Below are 8,156 nucleotides of genomic sequence, written 5' to 3' on the forward strand. Positions count from 1 at the left end.
TTCCCCTCCCACCCACCTTCTCAAGCTACTACTTAGATTCCTCTGTCCCGCTTCCTCCAGTGTTTCATTAGGATCACTCCCCCTCCCTCCTTTTTTATAGTCGAACGCCCGCAAAAAATAAAACTCTGCTGGCAAAAGGAGGAGGTGATGTTGGAGTCCAGTGCGGTCAACTCCTGATGTGCTTCTTCGTGAGATTGGGCCTAAGTTTGCACACCTCCTGCTCCACCCTCCAAACAAATTGCTTCTTTCTTGGCCCCCGAACGAGATGTTCTCTTCCTGTTGTTTGGTGCCGGGTTGGAAAAACAGACCTTCAACGGGAGTTGCTCACGGTAAACAGATGGCCTCAGGGGAGGTGGCCTGACATGCAATGACTTGTAGACATCTGCTGTTGTCTCTGGGGACTGCTGGCTAAGGGACACCAGTTTCTCGTTGCCAAAGAAGTCCGGTTATGTCCTGTGGCTTGGGGTGGCGATGTAACAACCGATCCACCTTGACTACAGGCCCTTTCCTTCTGTTTCCAACACGTTTCTGCAGTGAATTGGTCAAACAGGAAATGGGCACGATCATCAGTTGCATAGGGCAGGAAGGAATGGGGGCAGGGGGTCCAACCACTGCCCACACCAGAGTGGGCAATCCTCCTTCGCCGCAGGTTACCGTAGCAATCTCACGGAGAGCCTGAATGCCTTATCTCCTCTTTCTCCAAATCCTGGAGTAGAGGGAAGCCCAGTCCTCAGCGTGGTCACAAATTGTCACTTGGTGCTATGGGATAGTAACACTGCTAAATAGCTCCATGTTCCAGCTCTGTCCTGTCCGTCTGCCTTCAGAACTGAGAAGATTGTGAGAGTCAAGGTCCGATGCCTCTGTTCCAGGGCTTCCCAGACCAGACTACCTTCCTCACTTCTGCTGACCACCTGTCAAGCGGACCAAAATATCTTCTGATCGATTCTGTCCCGCACTCTGTTCCCAGGTAGCGGACGGGGTTTGTGTAAAGTGTTTGGCCCGCTCCGACCTCTGATGTTTTTGCTGTTTCTTGTTGACTCAAGAATTGTCTTTCACTTTCTCCAAATCTTTGGCCAGCACTGGTGCTGCAAAAATGGGAAGTGAAACATCAGTTATCGAAATAAAGAAACCTACTGCAAATTCGAAACCATCAGAAATAGATCGAGAGGGTCCTGGGAGCTTAGATCCCAGTCACCCAGACTCCGTCTCATTGTATAGCATCCCAATGCACTAAACCCCTTCCCATTCACTCCTACTGTATACAATCCGATGGACCAAACCTTTCCTATTCACTCCCATTACACAGAGATCCCATGGACCAAACCGCTTCCCATTTACTCCCATTACACGGACACCCCATGGACCAAACCCCTTCCCATTCACTCCCATTACACAGAGATCCCATGGACCAAACCGCTTCCCATTTACTCCCATTACACAGAGACCCCATGGACCAAACCCCTTCCCATTCACTCCCATTACACGGACACCCCATGGACCAAACCGCTTCCCATTTCCTCCCATTACACGGACACCCCATGGACCAAACCCCTTCCCATTCACTCCCATTACACAGAGACCCCATGGACCAAACCCCTTCCCATTCACGGTGGCATAGTGGTTAGCACTGTTGCCTCACAGCGCCAGGGACCCGGGCTCAAATCCGGCCTCGGGCGACTGTCTGTGTGGAGTTTGCACATTCTCCCTGTGTCTGCGTGGGTTTCCTCCGGGTGCTCCGGTTTTCTCCTCACAGTCCAAAGATGTGCGGGTTAGGTTGATTTGGCTATGATAAATTGACCCTTAGTGTTAGGGGATTAAATACGTGGGGTTACGGGGATAGGGTGGGATATTTGTCGGCGCAGGCTCGATGGGCCGAAATGGCCTCTATCTGCACTGTGGGGATTCTGTGATTCTGTGATTACATGGACACCCCATAGACCAAACCCCTTCCCTTTCATTCCCATTCTATAGAATCCCCATGGACCAGTTCCCATTACACAGAGACCCCATGGACCAAACCGCTTCCCATTCACTCCCATTACACAGAGATCCCATGGACCAAACCGCTTCCCATTCACTCCCATTACACGGACACCCCATGGACCAAACCCCTTCCCATTCACTCCCATTACACGGACACCCCATGGACCAAACCGCTTCCCATTCACTCCCATTACACGGACACCCCATGGACCAAACCGCTTCCCATTCACTCCCATTACACGGACACCCCATGGACCAAACCGCTTCCCATTCACTCCCATTACACGGACACCCCATGGTCCAAACCGCTTCCCATTCACTCCCATTACATGGACACCCCATGGAGCAAACCGCTTCCCATTCACTCCATTACCACAGAGACCCCATGGACCAAACCCCTTCCCATTCACTCCCATTACACGGACACCCCATGGACCAAACCGCTTCCCATTCACTCCCATTACACGGACACCCCATGGACCAAACCCCTTCCCATTCACTCCCATTACACGGACACCCCATGGTCCAAACCCCTTCCCATTCACTCCCATTACACGGACACACCATGGACCAAACCGCTTCCCATTCACTCCCATTACACGGACACCCCATGGTCCAAACCCCTTCCCATTCACTCCCATTACACGGACACCCCATGGACCAAACCCCTTCCCATTCACTCCCATTACACGGACACCCCATGGACCAAACCGCTTCCCATTCACTCCCATTACACAGACACCCCATGGACCAAACCGCTTCCCATTCACTCCCATTACACGGACACCCCATGGACCAAACCCCTTCCCATTCACTCCCATTACACGGACACCCCATGGTCCAAACCGCTCCCCATTCACTCCCATTACACAGAGACCCCATGGACCAAACCCCTTCCCATTCACTCCCATTACACGGACACCCCATGGACCAAACCCCTTCCCATTCACTCCCATTACACGGACACCCCATGGACCAAACCGCTTCCCATTCACTCCCATTACACAGACACCCCATGGACCAAACCCCTTCCCATTCACTCCCATTACACGGACACCCCATGGACCAAACCCCTTCCCATTCACTCCCATTACACGGACACCCCATGGACCAAACCCCTTCCCATTCACTCCCATTACACGGACACCCCATGGACCAAACCCCTTCCCATTCACTCCCATTACACGGACACCCCATGGACCAAACCCCTTCCCATTCACTCCCATTACACAGACACCCCATGGACCAAACCCCCCTACCCATTAATTCCCACAACCTTGGCTTCGGATGGCACTTTACAAACAGCAATGGACTTTTCCCCCCCCCCCCCGGCATCAGAACAGACACAAGTCACCGCGCGTTCCTTTGCCCTTACCTTCCGCAGCTGCTGCCTGCTGAGGCGGGCGAGCGTCAAGGGAGTGCCGGTGAGTGAACCTTTGCTGGCAGGGACGATTGGGCCTTCTCTGTCCGCTTTCAGTAACAGGCCCCAAGGGTCAGCGGGGGAGCTGAATGGCCAGCCCACCTCGCCAGAGGTATCTCACGTCCAGGAGCAGCCTCTTGCTATCTGGATGGCAACAGCTATTACTGTATCCTCGTGGCTTAGACCGAGCTACCAGCCCTCTGCCCTCACTCAAGGGGCTGCCACCTGCCCGATGGAAGGCTGTGATTTTCCATATCTCTTATTCCCTTGAGTTCCCTTGTTGTTGTAGCTTCGCATCACCAGAAGTAGCACAAACAGGTCTTGTTTGCTGCATTGTGCCGCCTCACAGCTCCTGGCCTTGTTAAGTTCCTATACGTTGTTAATTGAATTGGCACCACAGGGACCATTGAGATTCTTACGTGGAGAGACTAGAAACATAGAAACATAGAAGATAGGAGCAGGAGTAGGCCATTCGGCCCCTCGAGCCTGCTCCGCCATTCAATGCGATCATGGCTGATCATCCAAATTCAGTACCCTGTCCCTGCTTTCTCCCCATACCCCTTGATCCCTTTAGCCTTAAGAAATATATCCAACTCCTTCTTGAATATATTTAATGAATTGGCCTCTACTGCCTTCTGTGGTAGAGAATTCCACAGGTTTACCACTCTCTGGGTGAAGAAATTCCTCCTAATTTCTGTCCTAAATGGCCTACCCCTTATCCTTAGACTGTGACCCCTGGTTCTGGACTCCCCGACCATCGGGAACATCCTTCCTGCATCTAGTCTGTCCAGTCCTGTCAGAATTTTATAAGTTTCAATGAGATCCCCTCTCATTCTTCTAAACTCCTGCGAGTACAAGCCCAATCGACCCAATCTCTCCTCATACGTCATTCCTGCCATCCCAGGTATCAGCCTGGTGAGTCTTCGCTGCACTCCCTCCATGGCAAGAACACCCTTCCTCAGATAAGGCGACCAAAACTGCACACAATACTCAAGATGTGGTCTCACCAAGGCCCTGTACAACTGCAGCAAGAGAAGCTGGGATTGTTCTCCTTGGAGCAGAGAAGGTTAAGAGGAGATTTAATCGAGGCGTTCAACATCATGAAGGCTTTTGACAGAGTGGATAGGGAGAAGTTGTTTCCACTGGCAGGAGGGTCGGTAACCAGAGGGCACAGAGTTAAGATAATTGGCAAAAGAACCAGAGGACGAGATGAGGAGAATTTATTATTAAGCAGGGAGTTGTGGTGATCTGGAATGCGCTGCCTGAAAGGGCGGTGGAAGCAGATTCAATAGTAACTTTCAAAAGGGAATGGGATAAATATTTGAAGGGGAAAAGTTTGCAGGACTACGGGGGAAGAGCAGAAGGGAGTGGGACTAATTGGAGAGCTCGTTCAAAGCGCCGGCACAGGCACGACGGGCCGAATGGCCTCTTTCTGTGCCTCATGATTCTCTGGCACTTGGTAACCTCCTCTTTACAGTGGCCACTGCAGCTCTGAAAACGCATTCCCTAAAAACGGGGTGGGGGGGAGGGGGGCGGGGGGAGGGCCAACTGAAAATGTCAAAACTGAGAGAGATAGGTTATTGTTGGGTAAGGGTATTGAGGGTTACAGAACCGAGGCAGGTAGACGGAGTTAAGATACAGATCAGCCCATGATCTTATTAAATGGCGGTACAAGCTCGAGGGGCAGAATGGCCTCCTCCTGTACTTATGTATCTTAAAGGCGGAGAGAGAGGTGGAGAGGCAGAGAGATTTAGGGAGCAAGTTCTAGAGCTAGAGTAAGAGGAAATCCAATGGTCGTGTTTTAACATTATGAAGGGTTTTGATGAGCTAACTTAAGAAAAGCTATTTCCACTGGTCGGTCAGTCGGTGACTGAAGGGCAACAAGTTAAGAACATAAGAAGTAAGAGCAGGAGTAGGCCACAGGGCCCCTCGAGCCTGCTCCGCCATTCAATAAGATCATGGCTGATCATCGACCTCAACTCCACTTTCTCGCCCGATCCCCATATCCCATGATTCCCCTAGAGTCCAAAAATCTGTCGATCTCAGCCTTGAATATACTCAACGACTCCGCCTCCACAGCCCTCTGGGGCAGAGAATTCCAAAGATTCACCTCCCTCTGAGTGAAGAAATTCCTCCTCATCTCAATCTTAAATGGCCGGCCCCTTTTCCTGAGACTAAGCCCCCTAGTTCTAGACTCTCCAGCCAGGGGGAAACAGCCTCTCAGCATCTACCCTGTCAATCCCCCCCTCAGAATCTTGTATGTTTCAATGAGATCACCTCTCATTCTTCTAAACTCCAGAGAGTATCGGCCCATTCTACACAATCTCTCCTCATAAGACAGTCCTCTCATCCCAGGGATCAATCCAGTGAACCTTCGTTGCACCGTCTCCAAGGCAAGTATATCCTTCCTTAGATAAGGAGACCAAAACTGTGCACAGTACTCCAGGTGTGGTCTCACCAAGGCCCTGTACCATTGGAGCAAGACTTCCTTACTCTTATACTCCAACCCCCTTGCAATAAAGGCCAACATGCCATTTGCCTTCCTTATTGCTTGCTGTACCTGCATGCTAGCTTTCTGTGTTTCTTGCACGAGGACACCCAAATCTCTCTGAACACCAACATTTGAAAGCTTCACAACCCTCTGAGTGAAGAAATTCCTCCTCATCTCAGTCTTAAATGGCCGACCCCTTATCCTGAGACTATGCCCCCTAGTTCTAGACTCTCCAGCCAGGGGAAACAACCTCTCAGCATCTACCCTGTCAATCCCCCCCTCAGAATCTTGTTAGGAGTGTGCTGTTAGGACATGGAACACCTGGCCTGAAACAGTGGGGGAAGCAGAATCAAGAATAGAGACATGGATAAATGTTTTTTAAAAATGTTACGGGGATAGGGCAGGGGAATGAGACTAAGCGGAGACCCCTTTCAGAGAGCTAGCACAGGCATGATGGGCTGAATGGGCAAAGGGCAGGGGAATGGGACTAAGCGGAGAGCTTTTTCAGAGAGCTAGCACAGGCATGATGGGCCGAATGACCTCCTTCTATTTTGTAAAAATCCTTTTTAGCACCAGGAGAGGCAAGCTGGCTGATTTCTCTCCTCCCTCGCCCGTGGGCACCCGAGGCCGTTTGCAGTGACCCTACTTGGCACTCGGAGTGAGGTAAGCAGTCCCCCTCAAACCGTGGCTCCACAGTTAGCCAACAGTTCTGAATCGAGTGACTCAACGGTTAATCGTCAAGCTGAAATCTTCCGCCCTGTCTTGCTGGCAAGCTGTTGCTATGGAGACGAAGCCTTCCCAAGTGCCTGCCTGGGATTTCATCTCGATGCACAGGGGAACAGTGGGCCTCCAGAAATGCCCGGTTATGCCGATCAGGAAAGGATGAACAGGCTGAGTCTCTTTTTCTCTAGAAAAGAGAAGGCTGAGGGGTGACCTGATAGAGGCCTTTAAAATTGCGAAAGGTTTTGACAGAGTGGATACAGAGACTTGTGGGAAAGATCAAAACTAGAAGCCATCAATATAAGGTAGTCACCAAGAAATCAAATAGGGAATTGGGAAGAAACCTCTTTACCCAGAGAGTGGTGAGGATGTGGAACTCGCTACCACAGGGAGTGGTTGAGGCAAATAGTATCGATGCATTTAAGGGGAGGCTGGACAAGCATATGAGGGAGAAGGGAATAGAGGGTTCTTCTCTTCTTCTTAGGCAGTCCTTCGGAACCGAGGATGACTTGCTTCCACACTAAAAATGAGTTCTTAGGTGACTGATGAGCCCATTGCGGGGCCTACAGTCTCTGTCACGGGTGGGGCAGACGGTGGGTGGGGTGCTTGGGTTGACGTGCGCTCCTTGTGCTGCCTGTGCTTGGCTTCCGCTTGCTCCCGGCGAAGAGACTCGAGGTGTTTGCCGTCTTCCCGGATGCTTCTCCTCCACTTTGTGCGGTCTTGGGCCAGGGATTCCCAGCTGTCGGTGGGGATGTTGCACCTTTTCAAGGAGGCTTTGAGGGTGTCCTTGAAGCGTTTCCTCTGCCCACCTGGGGCTCTCTTGCCATGTCGGAGCTCCGAGTAGAGCGCTTGTTTTGGGAGTCTCGTATCGGGCATGCGGATGATGTGGCCCGTCCAGTGGAGCTGATTGAGAGGGTTATGCTGATGGTGTTAGATGAGGAAAGGCGAGAGGAGGCTCGAGTGGAGCATAAACGCCGGCATGGACTGGTTGGGCCGAATGGCCTGTTTCTGTGCCGTATATCCTGTGTAATCCTGTGTAATATAGAGGAGATACACTGGGGAACAGTGAGGTATTTAGAGGGTAAAAGCTGGGAACAATGCGGTATATAGAGGGTGTACACTGCAACAGACTGGGATATCTGTCTGCCCTGTGGTAACAAACCCTAGTCGCTGTGTCTGACTCTCCACAGTGAGTGACAGCAAACTGCTCAGCCACGGGGGGCATCACACAGGCCTCCCTGATGTGGCTGTCTCCCGCTGGCCACACATTTTCCAGCAAGGTGGAGTGGGGGGTGGGGGATGTGGGGGTTGGAGGTGAAGTCACCTGATGTGTCACCTCGCAAGGGTGCTGAGGCCAATTGCAAGGCCTCCTTTACTGCTGTCTCAGCCGGGCGGGTTTGGCGCCCGGCGCCCGTGCCCGAGGGACCTGTAAACTAAAGGCAGTGCTTAATTCGCCATTACATCAGGTGGAGCTGCGGCTAGACGTACCGAGGCAAATATTCTCCCGTCACCTCACATTGAAACCAGCCTCCCAGTTGCTCG

At 51.8% G+C, this 8,156-nt stretch overlaps 1 protein-coding gene across 1 annotated transcript in view; it reads right to left on the reverse strand.

The window, feature by feature from the left end:
• LOC147090492 (uncharacterized) overlaps window positions 1-3,582 on the reverse strand; it is a 4,666-nt gene extending 1,084 nt beyond the window's left edge. The window contains exons 1-2 of the mRNA XM_085977270.1: window positions 3,359-3,582; window positions 1-1,085 (exon numbers count right to left, since the gene is read on the reverse strand). The exon at window positions 1-1,085 is cut by the window's left edge and continues 1,084 nt beyond it. The gene's annotated coding sequence lies outside the window, so the exon portion shown is untranslated. The remainder of the gene's footprint in view (window positions 1,086-3,358) is intronic.
• Between the last annotated feature and the right edge of the window lie 4,574 nt (window positions 3,583-8,156).

Source organism: Somniosus microcephalus, unplaced genomic scaffold (assembly GCF_052327205.1).
Source record: "Somniosus microcephalus isolate GS21.2 unplaced genomic scaffold, FLI_Smic_1.0 unresolved_chr4, whole genome shotgun sequence".
In the NCBI taxonomy this organism is placed as follows: Eukaryota; Metazoa; Chordata; class Chondrichthyes; order Squaliformes; family Somniosidae; genus Somniosus; species Somniosus microcephalus.